Source organism: Manis javanica, chromosome 13 (assembly GCF_040802235.1).
Source record: "Manis javanica isolate MJ-LG chromosome 13, MJ_LKY, whole genome shotgun sequence".
Classification (NCBI taxonomy): Eukaryota; Metazoa; Chordata; class Mammalia; order Pholidota; family Manidae; genus Manis; species Manis javanica.
In genome coordinates, this window is record NC_133168.1 from 41209791 (window position 1) to 41231415 (window position 21625).

Below are 21625 nucleotides of genomic sequence, written 5' to 3' on the forward strand. Positions count from 1 at the left end.
TTATGCTGAGATCAGGGGACAATGTTCAGTGCAGCACAGACACCTGGCACACTTGTTTTCAAAAATTATGCATTTACATACTTCATTCAGTTTCCAAGTATGATGACTGTTAAAGTCACCCAGTCCTGCATTTAAATCCCAGTTTGGCACTTACAAACCTGTAAGACTGAACAAGTTACTTAATCTTTTTAAATCTGTTCCATAGTCTGTAAAATGGTGCAAACAATAGTATCTTTTTCTTCAGAATTGTTGTAAAGAAGAAATGGTGTATAATATGGACAATTCAATTCACCTGTTGGGGGAGAATGAGTAACTATCATTATTACCCCCAAGATATTAGGCCTGAGATAGATGGATATACAAGATTTGAATCAGTGAGACCTCGGGTTGAATATTGTTTTACTGGTTGTATAATTTTCAGAGAGTAATTTAACCCCTTTAATTACTAATCTTTCTGTATTGCATCTACTAAAAAGTGTAATAAATACCAATTTCATAGATATGCTGTGAGAAACAAGGTTTTACAAGCAAGGTATTATTACATAAATTACATAGTCATGCTCATGTGGGCAGTCAGTAGATGTTGGTTGCCTTTTTCTTTCCCTCTGCTGCAGGATTTATTAATTTGTACATTTATGCATTTATGAACCATTAACCATTGCTGGTCTTTAAGATTATAAATTTGTGGGGGTTTTTTGGGGGATTTTTTTGGTGTTTTTTACCTCAGCTTATGGGCTCATGGGACACACATAAAGTTAAGAAGATATGTTACTATACATTACAAGCTATGAGAATTTGAAGAAGCATTTACTTTGCCTAGGGATGTCAAGGCAAACATCATAGAAGAGTTCTTATTTGAGGACATTTTGGGAGAATGTCTGAATTTATTCCTTTCTTGTAATATATTCTATTAGTAAATACTTTTTGTCTGCTTATGCCCCATAATGAGGCAAAATGTTCCAAAGCATTCTAGCATGGGAGCCAGGCTCACTGGGTCCAAAACCTAGATCTGATACTCACCAACTAAATGAGCATGACTTCTGTGGATCTCAATGTTATTTGATGAGAGCCTTTTTAAACTCAACTCCAACACTGCAGTCATCATATAGAAAGCTATAAAAATAAATAAATAAAAAATAAGGTTGAACAGATGGATTATTTTCATATCGTTTAGTTGTCCTCAATAATACAACAAATAAATTCTTGGAAATGTAAAGGTAAAGTTTGATGGCCTCACATATACAGCACATAAACATTTTGTTAGAAGCTTTGATATTGAGGTCATGTTATTAAATACTGAAGGACACTCAGGCTAAAGACATAGTGGAGAGAAATTGGTTTGCCTGCCTCTCCATTATAAAAAAGTAATTTCATTTTTGTTTTTCATATTACCTGTCTATATTGTGAAATTAGAACTATTTTATTTATTGCTGGCATTTATTTATCTTTCCACAAATTTACTTCCAAAATGAAAGACCTATCTTTTGATAAGCCTGCTTATAGCTGCATTTAGAAATTATCACTAGTTTTCCTTATCTCCTTTCAAAATGTATCTTTACAAAAGAGTAGAGATAAAAGATTGCTTCTCTCCTTTCCATAAATGGTAGATGAATGCTAGCCAAACACAGAGCTAAAACCAGGGTGCCTTTGTTTGTACTTGCTTAGATGAAACCTATCTTTATTTTTAGTTCTTTGCTCTTTCATTTTTGAAGTTTCAGTGATGAAAATGTGTGATGTACAAAGCATGTCTGCTAGGTATTAACAAGAAGTCAGACAGAAGTATTAGAAAGGTCCAAGAGAAGGGTAAGATTTCCCAAGAAATTTCTCTCTTATGCTATGGAATCTATACAAGCAATAAAGTATGGTGAAATGCAAACTGAAAAAAAAATGGTATTCTATTTTGAGTTTTTGTGGAACCCCCATACTGCTTTCCACAATAGTTGAACTAATTTACATTCCCACCAGGGGTATAGAAGGGTTCCCCTTTCACCATGTTGTCACCAGCATTTGTTGTTTCTAGTCTTTTCAATGTTGGCCATCCTAACTGGTGTGAGATGATATCTCATTGTGGTTTTAATTTGCATTTCCCTGATAATTAGCTATGTGGAGCATCTTTTCATGTGCCTGTTGGCCATCTGAAATTCTTATTTGAAGAATTGTCTTTTCATATCCTCTGCCCATTTTTTAATTGGGATATTTGCTTTTTAGGTGTTGAGGCATGTGAGTTCTTTGTATGTTTTGAATGTTAACACCTTGTCAGATAAGTTGTTTAAAAATATATTCTCACAAACTGTAGGATGTCTTTTTGTTCTGCTGATGGTGTCCGTTGCTGTACAGATGCTTTTTAGCTTGATGTAGTCCCATTTGTTACTTTTTGCTTTTGTTTCCCTTGTCCGAGATGTATTCAGGAAAAAGTCGCTCATGTTTATTCAAGAAATTTTTGTCTATGTTGTCTTCTAAGAGTTTTATGGTTTCATGACTTACATTGAGGTCTTTGATCCATTTTGAGTTTACTTTTGTGTACGGGTTAGACAATAATCCAGTTTCATTCTCTTCATTTAGCTGTCCAGTTTTGCCAACACCAGTTGTTGAAGAGGCTGTCATTTCACCCTTGTCTATCCATGGCCCATTTATCATATATTAATTGACCATATATTCTTTGATTTATATCTGGGCCCTCTAGTCTGTTCCATTGGTCTATGGTTTTGTTCTTGTGTCAGTACCAAATTGACTTGATTACTGTGGCTTTTTAGTAGAGCTTGAAGTCAGGGAGCGTAATCCCCCCAGCCTTATTCTTCTTTCTCAGGATTGCTTTGGTTATTCAGGGTCTTTTGTGATTCTATATGATTTTTAGAACTATTTGTTCTAGTTCGTTGAAGAATGCAGTTGGTATTTTCATAGGGATTGCATTAAATCTGTAGATTGCTTTAGGCAGGATGGCCATTTTGAAAATATTAATTCTTCCTATCTATGAACATGAGATGTATTTCCATTTATTGGTATCTTCTTTAATTTCTCTCATGAGTGTCTTGTAGTTTTCAGGGTATAGGTCTTTCACTTGCTTCATTAGGTTTATTCCTTGGTATTTTATTCCTCTTGAAACAATTGTGAATGGAATTGTTTTCCTGATTTCTCTTTCTGCTAGCTCATTGTCAGTATATAGGAAAGCAACAGATTTATATGGATTAATTTTGTATCCTGAAACTTCGCTGAATTCAGATATTAGCTCCTATAGTTTTGGAGTGCATCCTTATCCTTTAGGTTTTTTAATGTACAATATCATGTCATCTGCAAACAGTGACAGTTTAACTTCTGTACCAATCTGAATGTCTTTTATTTCTTTGTGAAGTCTGATTGCTGTGGATAGGACCTCCAGAACTATGTTGAATGAAAGTGGGGAGAGTGGGCATCCTTGTCTTGCTACCAATCTTAGAGGAAAAGTTTTCAGCTTCTTGCTGTTAAGTATGATGTTGGCTATGGGTATGCCATATATGGCCTTTATTATGTTGAGGTACTTGCCCTCTATACCCATTTTGTTAAGAGATTTTGTTATGAATGAATATTGAATTTTGTTGAATGCTTTTTCAGCAGCTATGCAGATGATCATGTGGTTTTTGTCCTTTTTGTTGATGTGGTAGACGATGTTGATGGATTTTCAAATATTATACCATCCTTGCACCCCTGGAATAAATTCTACTTGATTATGATGGATGATCTTTTTGATGTTTTTTGAAATTCGGTTTGCTCATATTTTCTTGAGTATTTTTGCATCTATGTTCATCAGTGATATTAGTCTGTAATTTTCTTTTTTTGTGGTGTCTTTGCCTGGTTTTGGTATTACAGTGATGATGGCTTCATAGAATGAGTTTGGGAGTATTCCCTCCTCTTCTACTTTTTGGAAAATTTTAAGAAGTATGGGTATTAGGTCTTCACTTAATGCTTGATAAAATTCAGCAGTGAAACCATCTAGTTCAGGCATTTTGTTCTTAGGTAGCTTTTTGTTTACCAATTCAATTTCGTTGCTGATAATTGGTCTATTCAAATTTTCTGTTTCTTCCTGGGTCAGATTTGAAAGGTTGTATTTTTCTAGAAAGTTGTCAATTTCTTCTAGGTTATCCAATTTGTTCACATATAATTTTTCATAGTGTTCTCTAATAATTCTTTGTATTTCTGTGGTGTTCATTGTTAATTTTCCTTTCTCATTTCTGATTCCATTTATGCATGTAGACTCTTTGTTTTTCTTAATAAGTCTGGCTTTGGGTTTATCTATTTTGTTTATTTTCTCAAAGAACCAGCTTCTGCTTTCATTGTTTCTTTATATTGTTTTATTATTCTCAATTTTATGTATTTTTGCTCTAAACTTTATTATGCCCCTCCTTCTACTGACTTTGGACCTCAGGTTTTCTTCTTTTTCTAGTTTCACTAATTGTGAGCTTAGACTTTTTATAAGGGATTGTTCTTCTTTCCTGAGGTAGGCCTGTATTGCAAAATACTTTCCTCTTAGCACGGCCTTTGTTGCGTCCCACAGATTTTGCAGTGTTGAATATTTGTTGTAATTTGTCTGCATATATTGCTTGATTTCTGTTTTTATTTGGTCATTGATCTATTGATTATTTAGGTGGATGTTGTTAAGCCTCCATGTGTTTGTGGAATTTTTCATTTTCTATATGTAATTTATTTCTAGTTTCACACCTTTGTGGTCTGAGAAGTTGGTTGGTACAATTTCAATCTTTTTGAATTTACTGAGGTTCTTTTAGCATCCTAGTGTATGATCTATTCATTAAAATGTTCCATGTGCACTTGAGAAGAATGTGTATCCTGCCACTCATGGGTGGTGTGTTCTGTAGATGTCTGTTAGGTCCATCTGTTCAAAAGTGTTGTTCAGTGCCTCTGTCTCCTCACTTATTTTCTGTCTGGCTGATCTATCCTTTGGAGTGAGTGGTGTGATGAACTCTCCTAGAATGAATGCATTGCCTTCTATTTCCCACTTTAATTCTGTTAGTGTATTTTACATATATGTAGGTGCTCTTGTATTGGATGCATAAATACTTATAATGGTTATACCCTTTTGTTGGACTCATCCCTTTATCATTATGTAATGTCTTTTTTTATCTTTTTATTAGTTTCTTTGTCTTGTAGTCTATTTTTTCTGATACAAGTACTGCATCTCCTGCTTTTTTTCCCTATTAGTTGCATGAAATATCTTTTTCCATCCCTTCACTTTTAGTGTGTGTATGTCTTTGGGTTTGAAGTGAGTCCCTTGTAGGCAGCATATAGATGGTTCTTGTTTTTCGTCCATTCAGTGACTCTATTTCTTTTGATTGGTGCATTCAGACCATTTACATTTAGGGTGATTATTGATAGGTATGTACTTATTGCCATTGCAGGCTTTAGATTTGTGGTTACCAAAGGTTCAAGGGTAACTCCTTACTATGTAACAGTCTAATAACTCACTTAGTATGCTATTACAAACACTATCTAAGGGTTCTTTTTTTCCCCTCCTTTTTCTTCCTCCTCCTCCATTCTTTATATATTAAGTATCATATTCTGTACTCTTTGTCTATCCCTTGACTGAATTTGGGGGTAGTTGATTTGATTTTGCATCTGCTTAATAATTAATTTTTCTATGTTTTTTCCAGTGGTTTGATTTTCTCTAGTTACAGCTCTTTAGCCTTAGGAACACTTCCATCTATAGCAGTCTCTCCATAATACACTGTAGAGATGGTTTGTGGGGGTTAAACTCTCTCAGCTTTTGCTTATCTGGAAATTGTTCAATCTTTCCTTCAAACTTTAATGATAATCTTGCTGGATAGAGTGTTTTTGCTTCACGGCCCTTCTGTTTCATTGCATTAAATATATCATGCCACTCCCTTCTGGTCTATAAGGTTTCTGTTGAGAAGTCTGATGATAGCCTGATGGGTTTTCCCTTGTATATGATCTTTTTTCTTTCTCTGGCTGCTTTCAATAGTCTTTCTTTGTCTTTGATCTTTGCCATTTTAATTATTATATGGCTTGGTGTTATCTTCCTTGGACCCCTTGTGTTGGGAGATCTGTGCACCTCCATGGCCTGAGAGACTCTCTCCTTCCCCAGATTGGGGAAGTTTTCAGCAATGACCTCCTCAAAGACACTTTCTATCCCTTTTCCTCTCTCTTCTTCTGGTACCCCTATAATGCAAATATTCTTCTGTTTGGATTGGTCTTACATTTCTCTTAATATTCTTTCATTCTTAGAGATCCTTTTTTCTATCTATGCCTCAGCTTCTTTGTATTCCTCTTCTCTAATTTCTATTCCATTTACTGTCTCTTCTACTACATCTAATCTGCTTTTAAATCCCTCCATTGTATGTTTCATTTCAGATATTGCATTTCTTACTGATTGAATTTCAGGCCTGAATTCTACATGTGTTCTTGAATATTTTTCTGTACCTACATGAGGATGTTTATAATTTTTATTTTGAAAAATATATCAGGAAGATTGACGAGTTCAGTTTCTGCTCTTTATGGGATTTTTGTTTGAACCAGGTTTCTTTAATGTTTCATATTTGTGTGTGGCACCCTCTAGTGCCCAGAAGCTCTACTCTATGGAGCTTCTCAGCCCCTGGCGCTATGTCAGGGATCGCAAGGGAGTGGTGCTGGTGCCTGGGGGGGAAGAAAGAGCTGTTTCCTCCTTCCCCAATGCTGTGCCTGTCTCCACTGCCAGCACCAGTGGCTGAGAACACAGGTGTTAGCCTCTGTGCTTTGAGTTTGTAGCTGCCTTAGATGGGGCCTCCCTCTGGCTGGCCTGACACCAGAGCAAGGGCTGCTCATTTGTGAGCTGATACCAAGTAGGAAGAAGGTGCAGCAGGCTGCACATCACATGGGGGGCCCTTAGTGCTGCACAGACATCCAGGGGGATGGAGCACCTAAGGTTCCTAACCTGATGGGCAGCATGCACCCAGACTATTTTTCCACCTTTCATTTCTCCTGAGCAGCAAGCTCTGTGCAATCCTTGCCACTTTAGTAGCCCTCCCACTGTTAGGAAGGCTCTCAAACTGCCTGCCTTTCTTTTGTCCCAGAGCAACTGGAGGTATATCTCTGTTTTCCACAAGTGGCTGGAATCTCAGTCTCTCCAAGTATTCCACTTGTCTTAGCTTTCCAACCCCTCTTATCTGCAGAGCACCATGAAATATATGTTCATGCTCCCAGAGCAGATCTCCAGGGTTCAGTGCTCAGCAGTCCTAGGCTTCCACCCCCTCCCTGTTCTGTTTCTCTTCCTCCTGCCAGTGAGCTGGGGTGGGGAAGGGCTTGGGTCCCACTGGATCATGTATTTGGTTAGTTACCCTGTTCCCTGAAGTCTGTTCTTTTCTCTAGTTGTATGCAGTCTGGCACAGCCTTCTTCCCTGTTGCTCTTTTAAAATTAGTTGTTTTGACTATATTTTCATATTATATGTGGTTTTGGGAAGTGGCCTCTCTCTCACTTCTCACACCACCATCTTTAATCATCGGGTTGAGGGCCTGTTTGCATAGAAAAAATGAGAAACACTTCTTAAGAAATACATGCTTGTTTCTTTCAACTATAAGTGGTGAAAGGAAAGCTATGTTTTGATCATTAGTAAAATTAAAAGCACTCATGAAGAATAAAGAAAAATGAATAGGAGAAAAGGAAAAAATAAGAGCTACAGCAGTATCAGCAACTATTAATGAAAAATTATTTTTGAAAACTTCCTTAGGATATAAAAGATCCAAAGAGACTATCCTGACACTTATTAAAATAGGAAGAAAGCAATGTGTGAAACAATTCCAAGCCTGTGTGTAGACACAGAACAAACTTAGGAAGTGATTGTATGAAATGTGAAATTTCAAGATAAAAGTACAAGGAAGTGTTTTATGAATATCTTAGCCACATGTACTTACTTCTTTGACTGCACCCCTGTCAGAGTTCTTATTTTATCTGCTACTCAGGAAACCTGCCTCAGGGAACAGGGTGGCTGAATACATTGTGTAAGGCCCTCTTAAATCTTGCCATGGTCTAATCTCCCAGTGGTTATGTGTGGTAGTGGTTGATGGATGTGGGTAAAGATTTGTGTATGTACACATGTTTGAGATTCAGTCTCACCTACCATGATGGTGGTGTAATTTAAGTAGAAGAATTCACACAGCTAGTTTTGAAAAGGCAATGCTCCTGGGTGGAGAAAGTGGATTTGCTTTGGAATTAATGAATGATGAATTTGTTGTGTGATAATGATCCATTAGGTTCACGCTAAGAAGGGAATCTTCAGATAATCATTAAGAAACTCAACTTGCTAGACTTCCTTTCATTTTAATTGAGAAGGCTCATTTGAAGCCTACCCCCTTACTGGGTCAAAATGCACACAGTACACAGAGCACATATAAAAGCAATTAGACCTACTACCTTGGCCTTGATGGGGTCTGCCTGTTCCAGAATGCATGATTAAATTCTGGTTTCAAAGGCAGACTGTAATTCAGTCTCTTAACTCTTTATCCTTGACGTAGAGAGGTTTGTAAGATCTGTTTTCAGGGAGGCTGGGGGATAGGAAGAGTAATTTTCCAAAAAAGAAGCAGTGCTTTTCCCCCACTGGACCCTAAAGCTTAATAATGGCATGTATATACTGGTACTTCACATTACTTCTTTTAAGAATCCTGGCATAAATAAAGGTCAATAAAATCTTTTACTTTTCTTATTCTTAATTGATCTAAAGTATGTTTTAAAGTAATAATGGTAAGAATACATTGGTTGATAATAGCATCTGCTAACAAAAAAGATTATAAAGAAGTATTATTAGGTGAAGAGAGGAGTAATGATATAACCATATAAAGTACTCGATTGAAACCAGAAGACCAAAAAGTAGGAGGATAAAGAAAGAAGAAAAATGCAACAAACAAAAAAGTTACAAACATGATAGATAATAATCCAACTATAATCAATAATCACTTTAAGTCTGAATGGTCAAAGTGCACCAGTCACAATACAGAGATTGTCAGAGTAGATTAAAAATAATAATAAGACCCAACTATATGTTGTCTTCAAGAAATACACTTTAAAAACTCACATAGGTTAAAAGTAAAATGGTGGAGAAAGATATAGGATGCTGACACGTACCAAAAGAATGGAGTAACTATGTTAATTTCAGATAAATCAGACTTCAAAACATGGAATATTTTCAGGGTAAAAGAACATTATGATACAAGGCTCAATTCTCCAAGAAAATAACAATCCTAAATGTGTATGCACCTAATAAAACAACATCAAAATATAGAATGCAGAAACTGTTAGAACTGAAAGGAGAAATGGACTAATCCATTGTTATAATTGAAATTTTCAGTGCTTTTCTATCTGTAATGGATACCTTCAGAAAGCAGAAAATCATGATCTAGTTGGCTTGAATAGCATTATAAACAAACTTCATCTAGTTGCTATTTATAGAATTCATATCCAAGAACAACAGAGTACACATTCTTCTCAAACTCACATGGAACATTCCTGAGATGAGTCACATTCTGAACTAAAAAACACACCTGAAGCATATTCTGGAATACATATAATACAAAGTAACCAAGTATGTTCTCAGACCACAGTGGCATTAAGTTAGAAATCAATAGCATAATGGCAACTGGAAAATTCCCAAATATTTGATTAAACAATGTATTTCACCATATCATATAGGCCAAAGAAGAAGTCTCAACAGAAATTTTTAAAATATATATTTGGAGGTAAGTGAAAATACAACTTATCAAAGCTTATTGGATGTAGCAAAAGCTGTGCTTAGAGGGAAACATGTAGCATTGAATGGATATATTAGAATAGAAGAAAGATCTTATGTCAATTATATAAACTTCCATTTTAGTAACTGTAGAAAAAACAATATAAACCTAAACCAAACATAAGAAATGAAATAATAAAAATTAGATCAGAAATTAATAAAATTGAAAAGAGAAAGGCCTTAGAGAATATTGATGAAACCAAAAGCTGTTTCTTTCAAAAAATCAATAAACCTCTAGCCAGGCTAACCCAGAAAAGAAGAATAAAGATACAATGCCAGAAATGAATGCCAGAAATGAAAGAGGGGAAATAACAACTGATTCTATGGACACACGAGAGGATAATAAAGGACTATCATGAACAATTCTCTGTCCACAAATTTGTTAACCTAGATGAAATGGGCCTATTCCTTAAAAAACACAATCTATAAAAACTTACACAAAGAGAAATAGCAAATCAAAATAGGCTTGTATCTATTTAATAAATTGTATCAATACATACCTTAGAAAAAAGAAAGCACCAAGTTTAAATGATTTCATTGGTGACCTAGTTTCCACAATCTCTTCCAAAAACAAACAAGAAAAAAAATGCACTTCAATGTCACTGTAAAACTCAAATTTACATCTCTACCCAAGACAAATCCACTGAGTTGAGATATATATATATATATCCAATTGCCTAATTTACAGCTCTTCTTTCATGTCCCATAGGTATCTGAAATATAATGTCCAAAAGACACATGTTAAAAATATTTCACCCCTCTAATCCATTCTCTTGCAACCTATTGGATTATTTCAAATATTGTAATGTCAATTCTAAACCTAGGAATCATACTTGATCCTCTGTCTAAATAATTTCTACCTCAGATCTGTAGATGAGTCCTGCAAATGTTACCTCTATTATACATCCTAAATCCATCTATCCCTACATCTTTATCTAGCTGAGACAATTACCATCACCCTCTTGGGCTTACTTCTGAGAGTCTGTATGGGTGCCTCTCCTCTCTCTCTTGTTCCTATCCTCTATACTGCAGCATACTCTCTATACTGCAACAAGAAGACTTGAAACAAATCAGACCTTGTCATACCCCTACTTATAATGTAATGCTTCTCATTACACTTCTATCAAAATTCAGTATCTTACTGTGACCCTGAAAGTCCTCCATAATTTAGCTCCTACCTCTCTTTGTCTCTTGTATCCCAGCCACATTGGTCTCTCAGATCCGAATATGCCAAGGCCTATACACATTCTGTTTTCTTTGTACCAGAATATTCAACACAAACTTGATTCACTCTCTTTTCCATATGCTTCTTTTCATTCTTCAGGTTTTAGCTTAAATGCAGTTTCCCAGCAAAGGTTTTCCCTGATGACCAGTTCTGAAGATGTTTTTCACTCAGCAATTTATCATTGAATTCATAGAAATCACAAACTGTGTTTATTTTGCTTGTTTCCTTATGTTGTTTATTTCCTCCAGTAGAATTTATACTTTAGGAGAGGCAGAAAAATATTGAACTTGCTCACCCACCACTGCATTTCCAGTCTCTAACACATTAGATGATACATTTTAAGTGTGGATTTGTTGAATTAATGAATGTGGCCAGGAGATTATATATCAACATGATTTTGATTTTTAAGCATCAAAGAGAAACAAAAATGTGTCCAGTTCAAAATTCCTTAGTTATTCAAGTATTTGGTATAGTATTTTGCATCACCTTCATGGAAAGAGAAATCAGTGAATTATTAGCAAAAACTAGGAAAATCTTATATTTAAATTTGGCCAGAAATTTAGTTAGAAATTGCTACAGCCCTGAAAAACATTATTTATTCTACATCTGAGAGACTATATGGTAAAATATGACTAATGTTCATAAAGGAACTTTTCTGAGAAAGATCAGCAGCAGACATCTTCCTGGATCTTCCTTTAGGGTGAAGAGCATCTGTTCATTCCTCTTATTCATTTCATACTCTGCATTAATATATTATAAAAAAGCTCTAGTTCTGGTGCGAGATCTTTGGCCATTAACTAGCCATATGATATAGCCATGCCTTAGTAGCCATGTTACTTAACCCTCCTGATTCTTAGTTTTCTCATACATAAAATGAGATTAATAATAACATTCCCCATGTTATCTCCTTTCCATTATGTTCATTCCTTTTTATATTTAGTTCATTTACTTTTAGAAAATTATTTTATAAAAACTAATATGGAGTGTGGAACCAAGATGGTGGCACGAGTAGAGCAGCGGAAATCTACTACCAAAACCACATGTATTTATGAAAATATAACAAAGACAACTCTTACTAGAATAGACACCAGAGGACACAGGACAACATCCAGACCATATCCAGACCTGCAAGAACCCAGCACCTCAAGAAGGGGATAAGATACAAGCCCCAGCCTGGTGGAACCCGAGCGAACCCCCACCCAGCTCCCGGAGGGAGGAGAGGAGTCAGAGAGAGCGGGGAGCAAAAGTGAGCCCAGGGCTGCTGAACACCCAACCCCAGCCATCCAGACAAAAGCGCAGACACAGTGCATGCACGGGGCCCTGGATATTAGGGAAACAGGGGAGCAAGACCTGTGAGCAGGTCCCTGAGGCCGGCACCTAAGGGCAAAAAAAACAAGTGGCTTTTTTTTTTTCTTTTTTAACTTTATGTTTTTTTGTTTTTTTTTGTTTTGGCGAGTGCTTTTTGGAAGTCTTAAAGGGACAAGGCGGGAAACCTAGTCCAGAGGCAGGGAATCTGGGGTCTCTGGGCACTCTAACGCCCTGGGCAACAGGGAGCATGGACGCACCTCACGGAGATAAATAGCCTCCAAGCCACTCCCCCTCCAATGCGGCTCCACCATTTTGGAGCAGCTGCCCAAGCCAGGCCACACCCACAGGAACAGCAGAGATAAACCCCATAGCAGCCAGGCAGGAATCAGAAGCCCTGTCTGTGTGCAACTACCCAGCACAAGCCACTAGAGGTCGCTGTTCTCCCAGGAGAGGGAGGCCACAAACAAACAAGAAGGGAAGTTCTTCCAGCCGTCACTTGCGCCAGCTCTGCAAACTATTTCTATCACTATGAAATGGCGAAATTACAGGCAAACCAAGATCACAGACAACACCAGAGAAGGAGACAGACCTAACCAGTCTTCCTGAAAAAGAATTCAAAATAAAAATCATAAACACGCTGATGGAGATGCAGAGAAAAATGCAAGAGCAATGGAATGAAGTGCGGAGGGAGATCACAGATGCCAGGAAGGAGATTACAAAAGTGAAACAAACTCTGGAAGGATTTATAAACAGAATGGATAAGATGCAAGAGGCCATTGAAGGAATAGAAACCAGAGAACAGGAACGTATAGAAGCTGACATAGAGAGAAATAAAAGGATCTCCAGGAACAAAACAATATTAAGAGAACTGTGTGACCAATCCAAAAGGAACAATATCCATATTATAGGGGTACCAGAAGAAGAAGAGAGAGGAAAAGGGATAGAAAGTATCTTGGAAGAAATAATTGCTGAAAACTTCCCCAAACTGGGGGAGGAAATAATGGAACAGACCAGGGAAAAACACAGAACTCCAAACAAACGAGACCCAAACAGGACAACACCAAGACACATAATAATTAAAATGGCAAGGATCAAGGACAAGGACAGAGTATTAAAGGCAGCCAGAGAGAAAAAAAAGGTCACCTACAAAGGAAAACCCATCAGGCTATCATCAGACTTCTCAACAGAAACCTTACAGGTCAGAAGAGAATGGCATGATATATTTAATGCAATGAAACAGAAGGGGCTTGAACCAAGGATACTGTATCCAGCACCACTATCATTTAAATATGATGGAGGGATTAAACAATTCACAGACAAGCAAAAGCTGTGGGAATTTGCCTCCCACAAACCACCTCTACAGGGCATCTTACAGGGACTGCTCTAGATGGGAGCACTCCTAAAAAGAGCATAGAACAAAACACCCAACATATGAAGAATGGAGGAGGAGAAATAAGAAGGGAGAGAAGAAAAGAATCTCCAGACAGTGTACATAACAGCTCAATAAACGAGCTAAGTTAGACAGTAAGATACTAAAGAGGCTAACCTTGAACCTTTGATAACAATGAATTTAAAGCTTGAAATGGCAATAAGTACATATCCTTCAATAGTCACCCTAAATGTAAACGGACTGAATGCACCAATCCAAAGACACAGAGTAATAGAATGGATAAAAAAGCAAGACCCATCTATATGCTGCTTACAGGAAACTCACCTCAACCCAAAGACATGCACAGACTTAAAGTAAAGGGTTGGAAAAACATATTTCAGGCAAACAACAGCGAGAAGAAAGCAGGGGTTGCAGTACTAATATCAGACAAAATAGACTTCAAAACAAAGAAAGTAACAAGAGATAAAGAAGGACACTATATAATGATAAAGGGGTCAGTCCAGAAAGAGGATATAACCATTCTAAATATATATGCACCCAACACAGGAGCACCAGCATATGTGAAACAAATACTAACAGAAGTAAAGGGGAAAATGACTTCAATGCATTCATTTTAGGAGACTTCAACACACCACTCACCCCAAAGGCTAGACACACCGGGCAGAAAATAAGTAAGGACACAGAGGCACTGAACAACACAGTAGAACAGATAGACCTAATAGACATCTATAGAACTCTACATCCAAAGCAACAGGATACACATTCTTCTCAAGTGCACATGGAACATTCTCCAAAATAGACCACACACTAGTCCACAAAAAGAACCTCATTAAATTCCAAAATAATGAAATTATACCAAAAAATTTTTCAGACCACAAAGGTATAAAACTAGGAATAAATTCTACAAAGAAAACTAAAAGGCTCACAAACACATGGAGGCTTAACAACATGCTCCTAAATGATAAATGGATCAATGAACAAATTAAAATAGAGATCAAGGAATATATAGAAACAAATGACAACAACAACACAAAGCCCCAACTTCTGTGGGACGCAGCAGAAGCAGTCTTAAGAGGAAAGTATATAGCAGTCCAGGCACACTTGAAGGAGGAAGAATAATCCCAAATGAATAGTCAAACATCACAATTATCGAAACTGGAAAAAGAGGAACAAATGAGGCCTAAAGTCAGCAGAAGGAGGGACATAATAAAGATCAGAGAAGAAATAAACAGAATTGAGAAGAATAAAACAATAGCAAAAATCAATGAAACCAAGAGCTGGTTCTTTGAGAAAATAAACAAAATAGATAAGCCTCTAGCCAAACTTATTAAGAGAAAAAGAGAACCAACACAAATCAACAGAATCAGAAATGAGAATGGAAAAATCACGACAGACCCCACAGAAATACAAAGAATTATTAAAGACTACTATGAAAACCTATATGCCAACAAGCTGGAAAGCCTAGAAGAAATGGACAACGTCCTAGAAAAATACAACCTTCAAGACTGAGCAAGAAGAAACACAAAAGTTAAACAAACCAATTACAAGCGAAGAAATTGAAATGGTAATGAAAAAACTACCCAAGAACAAAACCCCTGGGCCGGAAGGATTTACCTCAGAATTTTATCAGACATACAGAGAAGACATAATACCCATTCTCCTTAAAGTTTTCCAAAAAAACAGAAAAGGAGGGAACATTTCCAAACTCATTCTATGAAGCCAACATCACCCTAATACCAAAACCAGGCAAAGACCCCACCAAAAAAGAAAATTACAGACCAATATCCCTGGTGAATGTAGATGCAAAAATCCTCAATAAAATATTAGCAAACCAAATTCAAAAATATATCAAAAGGATCATACACCATGACCAAGTGGGATTCATCCCAGGGATGCAAGGATGGTACAACATTCGAAAATCCATCAACATCATCCACCACATCAACAAAAAGAAAGAGAAAAACCACATAACCACATGATCATCTCCATAGATGCTGAAAAAGTATTTGACAAAATTCAACATCCATTCATGATAAAAACTCTCAGCAAAATGGGTATAGAGGGCAAGTAACTCAACATAATAAAGGCCATATATGATAAACCCACAGCCAACATTATACTGAACAGCAAGAAGCTGAAAGCTTTTCCTCTGAGATCAGGAAAAAGACAGGGATGCCCACTCTCCCCACTGTTATTTAATATAGTACTGGAGGTCCTAGCCATGGCAATCAGACAAAACAAAGAAATACAAGGAATCCAGATTGGTAAAGAAGAAGTTAAACTGTCACTATTTGCAGATGACATGATATTGCACATAAAAAACCCTAAAGACTCCACTCCAAAACTACTAGAACTGATATCAGAATACAGAAAAGTTGCAGGATACAAAATTAACACACAGAAATCTGTAGCTTTCCTATATACTAACAATGAACCAATAGAAAGAGAAATCAGGAAAACAATTCCATTCACAATTGCATCAATAATAATAAAATACCTAGGAATAAATGTAACCAAAGAAGTGATAGACCTATACCCTGAAAACTACAAGTTACTCGTAAGAGAAATTAAAGGGGACACTAACAAATGAAAACTCATCCCATGCTCGTGGCTAGGAAGAATTAATATAGTCAAAATGGCCATCCTGCCCAAAGCAATATACGGATTTGATGCAATCCCTATCAAATTACCAGCAACATTCTTCAACAAACTGAAACAAATAGTTCAAAAATTCATATGGAAACACCAAAGACCCCGAATAGCTAAAGCAATCCTGAGAAGGAAGAATAATGTAGGGGATATCTCACTCCCCAACTTCAAGCTCTACTACAAAGCCATAGTAATCAAGACAATTTGGTACTGGAACAAGAACAGAGCCACAGACCAGTGGAACAGATTAGAGACTCCAGACATTAACCCAAACATATATGGTCAATTAATATTGATAAAGGAGCCATGGACATACAATGGTGAAATGACAGTCTCTTCAACAGATGGTGCTGGCAAAACTGGATAGCTACATGTAGGAGAATGAAACTGGACCACTGTGTAACCCCATACACAAAAGTAAATTCAAAATGGATCAAAGACCTGAATGTAAGTCATGAAACCATAAAACTCTCAGAAAAAAAATAGGCAAAACCTCTTAGATTTCAACATGAGTGACCTCTTCTTGAACATATCTCCCTGAGCAAGGAAAACAACAGCAAAAATGAACAAGTGGCACTATATTAAGCTGAAAAGCTTCTGTACAGGAAAACACACCACCAATAGAACAAAAAAGCACCCTACAGTAAGGGAGAATATATGTGAAAATGACCAATCTGATAAAGACTTCACACCCAAAATATATAAAGAGCTCACCCACCTCAATAAACAAAAAGCAAATAATCCAATTAAAAAATGGGCAAAGGAACTGAAAGCAAATAATCCAATTAAAAAATGGGCAAAGGAACTGAACAGACAGTTCCCCAAAAAAGAAATACAGATGGCCACCAGACACATGAAAAGATGCTCCACATCGCTTGTCATCAGAGAAATGCAAATTAAAACCGCAATGAGATATCATCTCACACCAGTAAGGATGGCTGCCATCCAAAAGACAAACAACAAGAAATGTTGGCGAGGCTGTGGAGAAAGGGGAACCCTCCTACACTGCTGGTGGGAATGTAAATTAGTTCAACCATTGTGGAAATCAGTATGGATGTTCCTCAAAACACTCAAAATAAACTTACCATTTGACCCATGAATTCCACTCCTAGGAATTTACCCTAAGAATGCAGCACTCAAGTTTGAAAAAGACAGATGCACCCCTATGTTTATCGCAGCACTATTTACAATAGCCAAGAATTGGAAGGAACCTGAGTGTCCATCAATAGATGAATGGATAAAGATGTGGTACATATACACAATGGAATGTTACTCAGCCATAAGAAGAAAACAAATCCTACCATTTGCAGCAACATGGATGGAGCTAGAGGGTATTATGCTCAGTAAAATAAGCCAAGCAGAGAAAGAGAAATACCAAATGATTTCACTCCAAGAACAAAGGAAAACCTGAAGGAACAAAACAGCAGCAGAATCACAGAACCCAAGAATGGACTAACAGGTACCAAAGGGAAAGGGACTGGGGAGGACGGCTGGGTAGGGAGGGATAAGGGGGGGGAGAAGAAAGGGGGTATTATGATTAGCATACATAATGGGGGGGTGGGAGAAAGGGGAGGGCTGTACAACACAGAGAAGACAAGTAGTGATTCTACAACTTTTTGCTATGCTGATGGACAGTGACTGTAAAGGAGTTTGTTGGGGGGATCTGGTATAGGGGAGAGCCTAGTAAATATAATATTCTTCATATAATTGTAGATTAATGATAACAAAAAAAAGGAAAGAAAAGGGGGATTACTCCCTGATAGGATAAAACTAACTATAAATCAACAATTAAAGCATGCTTTAAATATCCTTAATTTTGGTCATTTAAAGGGTGTCAGATGATCAGGTATGGAAGTACATTTTCTGATAATATTCCTTCCTAAAAAAAAAAAAATAAGCAGTTCCTGTGCAGTGATCTCCAATAAGTTCTTCACAATGATACAAAGGGCTTATCAAAGTGTGTACAAAGGGTTTGTTTGTGTTTATACAGAGGATCAAAGCCTAATTTGGCTACCCAGAAAATGAATTAAGATATGATATGAAGAACTTCCAACATCAACATTCTCTGGAAGAGTCATACCAGAAGATGAACATCAAAAAACTTCAACAAAGATCCTGGCGCTGCTACAGTTGTAGCTGCATTCATCCCACCGGTTCCTGGGCTTACCATTGGAATGAAGGAGATATCTAAGGTGGCCTGTGCATACAGTAAAACAACAAATTTGACTGGATCTATACTGTCAGAACTCAACCAAGAATTAGGAGAAGTGCAAGTTGCAGTGCTCCAAAATCGTGCGACTATAGACTATCTACTGTTAAAAGAACATATGGGATGTGAACAGTTCCCAGGAATGTGTTGTTTTAATTTGTCTGATTTTTCTCAAACTATTCAAATTCAGTTAGACAATATCCATCATATCATTGATAAGTTTTCACAAATGCCTAGGGTGCCTAACTGGTTTTCTTGGTTTCACTGGATGTAGCTGGTAATTGTAGGTCTGCTTTGGTTATGTAGCTGTATTCCTATGATGTTAATGTGTGCACGCAATTTAATTAGTAGTTTAAAACCTATATATGCTTATGTTACACTACAAGAAGATATGTCAAAGAAATAATCAATTTTCCCATGTTTTCTCCCGTCTGCTACTTCTATAGCTTTTCTTCTTCCTTCCTAATTACAAGCCTTAAGTAGAATTCATGCCTCATATCGAAATTACTGAGTATCATAATTCTTCCAAGTGGCAAAGATACCTCAAGACAAATGCTGGGCATAAAAGCCACAGGGCATAAATCTGCAAAGAAAGTAAAAAGCTAACCTTTTAAAACAATATTGCTTCTCTCTCACTTACCAACTTTACATTTCCCTGTATGGCCCTGGAAGATGACTGGTAAGCCAGAGATGGGTAAGATTCCTCAAGGGAGGAACAACCTAAGACAGGCACAGTCGCAGGGGGGCCATCAGGTGAGAAATTGGGGATCAACAGAGGTGAGGTTTAGAACCCCACCCCACCTGTTTTGAAAGAAATCTTCTGCATCCGTGGATGTTTTGTCGCCCTTGTCTAGCTTGGATTAATACTTAGTCTATAGGCACAGACCTGATCATCTACATTTGCCCTCTTACAGCACTAAACTATGTTTTCTACCTTTATCTTGCATCTACCTACCACTTCAGCATGTTATTAAAAATAATAATAATAATAACAATAATAATAAGGGAGAAATGTGGGACTCACATATAAATCAAGTATAAAAATCAAACGAATATTCATATTTGACCTTATTGTTTATAGTTCATATTGCATGATCAAAACCGAAAGTTTCTGTGATGACTGCCCTTGCACTGTTGACCAGGTAAGAACTTGTTCACTATGTAAGAACTTGTTCACCATGTAAGAACTTGTTCATTATGCTTCAGAAGATTGAAGACTGTTGAGAACTAGGCTTGGGGTTGATTAATGATTGTGCATTGAGTCCCCTATACAGAATTTTATTGTTGTTAACAACCATTTGATCAATAAATATGAGAGATGCCCTCTCAAAAAAAAAAAAACTAATATGTGCTCATTATTTAAAATATCAAGCAGTACTAAACTAAAGGAAGCTAAAAATTGCATAAAATATCTGCCCTTAAATTACTTGTATAATCCCAAAATCACCTGTAAGTTAGTTCCTGTAAATCTCATTTCAGATCTATCTATCTAGATAGATAGGTAGATAGGCAGATCAGTGAACTGAGGAAAGAAAAGAAAAGAGGAGAGGAGAGAAAAGGGAATGAAGGAAGGAAAGAAGGAAGGAAGGAAGGAAGGAAGGAAGGAAGGAAGGAAGGAAGGAAGGAAGGAAGGAAGGAAGGAAGGAAGGAAGGAAGGAAGGAAGGAAGGAAGGAAGGAAGGAAGGAAGGAAGGAAGGAAGGATCAGCAATAGATATCTTCTACTGAAGAAAAGGAGAGGAGATAAAAACCAAAAGATAGGATGCAGTAATCCCTAGGAACTATAAAAGTGGTAGTTCCAAAAAATCCTTCTTATATTAATAATTTTATGCAAATATTAAGAATTTGGAGTCATTATGTTTCAGCCACAATATTCTGTTACTGTTTGAATGGCTCCTGCATTAAAAATAAGATTATTCTTACTCGTCTATCTTTCCTCCAACTACTTCCCAGTCAAATGATTTTCCTTTCTCAAGTTTTAAAATACTGACTTTTGATTTTTTACTTAAAATTCTGGAAATTGTTTTGTTTTATTCTATAGTTAAAAGCTTACTTTATTAGTTTTCATTACTGATAAGGAAAATATTCATCACAGCCTTCAAAGTCAGCAAACCATTTTTTTCCTCCGGTTGGCAGCCAGCCGAGCCCTCCAGCTCCCTCCTCCCCTCCTCCAGGCTCCTCTTTTGCCCTGCACATGCTGAAATACCACGTATCAAAATAATATAAATTTCTCCCCTTGCTTGTGCTCAGGGCTCAGACCTTGGGAAATTACTCCCCTCTAAGCCCGCTGGTGTAAAATAAATCTCACCATTCCAAGACCTCCAAGTGCCACTTGGTTCTTCCGTCAGTGATCCAGTCCAGGTTTTCCAGTTTTTCCTGTAACATTACTATGCAACAAACTAATACACATTCAGCAGCTAGGAACAAAATACATTTACTGTTACATTTTCCATTTGTCAGGAGTCCAGGCATGGTTTCTCTGTCTCCTAAGCTCAGGCATTCACAAAACTGGAATCCAGAAGCTAGCTGGCTGAACTCCTTCTGGGGCTTGTAGTCCTCTTCCAAGTTTACACAATTATTGGCAGGATTTAGTTACTTAAGATTGTAGGACCAAGAGCCCTGTTTCCTTGTTATCTATTGGCTACCAGCCATTCCTCTCCATAGGAAGATTGCAGTATGTCTGGTTGCTTTGTTTCAGGCCACCTCTCTGGAACTCACATTCTTTAAAAGATCGTCCTGACAGGCCCACCCAGGTGGTTAATTTCCCTTTTGATTAGCTCAAAGTCAGCTGCTTCATAACCTAATCAAGGAACTGATATCTGACCATCCACATTAAAGGAGAGGGGCATATGAAGCAGGACACAAGAATCTGGGAGGACCGTGCTAGAGTTATGCCCACTTTATTCATTTCAAATATGTTTCTATTCCTGAACTATTATTTGATTCACTTTTGATTACTTGGACTTTATCAATGAGAAGTTACTTTGAGAAAGATCATAGGAGCTGTGGTCCCCAAGTTCCTTCTCTGAGAATGTCTGCCCAATGTTATTTTTATTTTAAGAGATAACTTAGATATTTTTAGGTT

At 37.0% G+C, this 21625-nt stretch overlaps 1 long non-coding RNA gene across 1 annotated transcript in view; it reads right to left on the minus strand.

The window, feature by feature from the left end:
• Nucleotides 1-21061, minus strand: part of LOC140845780 (uncharacterized) — a 149453-nt gene extending 128392 nt beyond the window's left edge. Inside the window, exons 1-2 of the long non-coding RNA XR_012124667.1 lie at nt 20849-21061; nt 1021-1113 (exon numbers count right to left, since the gene is read on the minus strand). This is a non-coding gene — a long non-coding RNA (uncharacterized lncRNA). The remainder of the gene's footprint in view (nt 1-1020; nt 1114-20848) is intronic.
• Between the last annotated feature and the right edge of the window lie 564 nt (nt 21062-21625).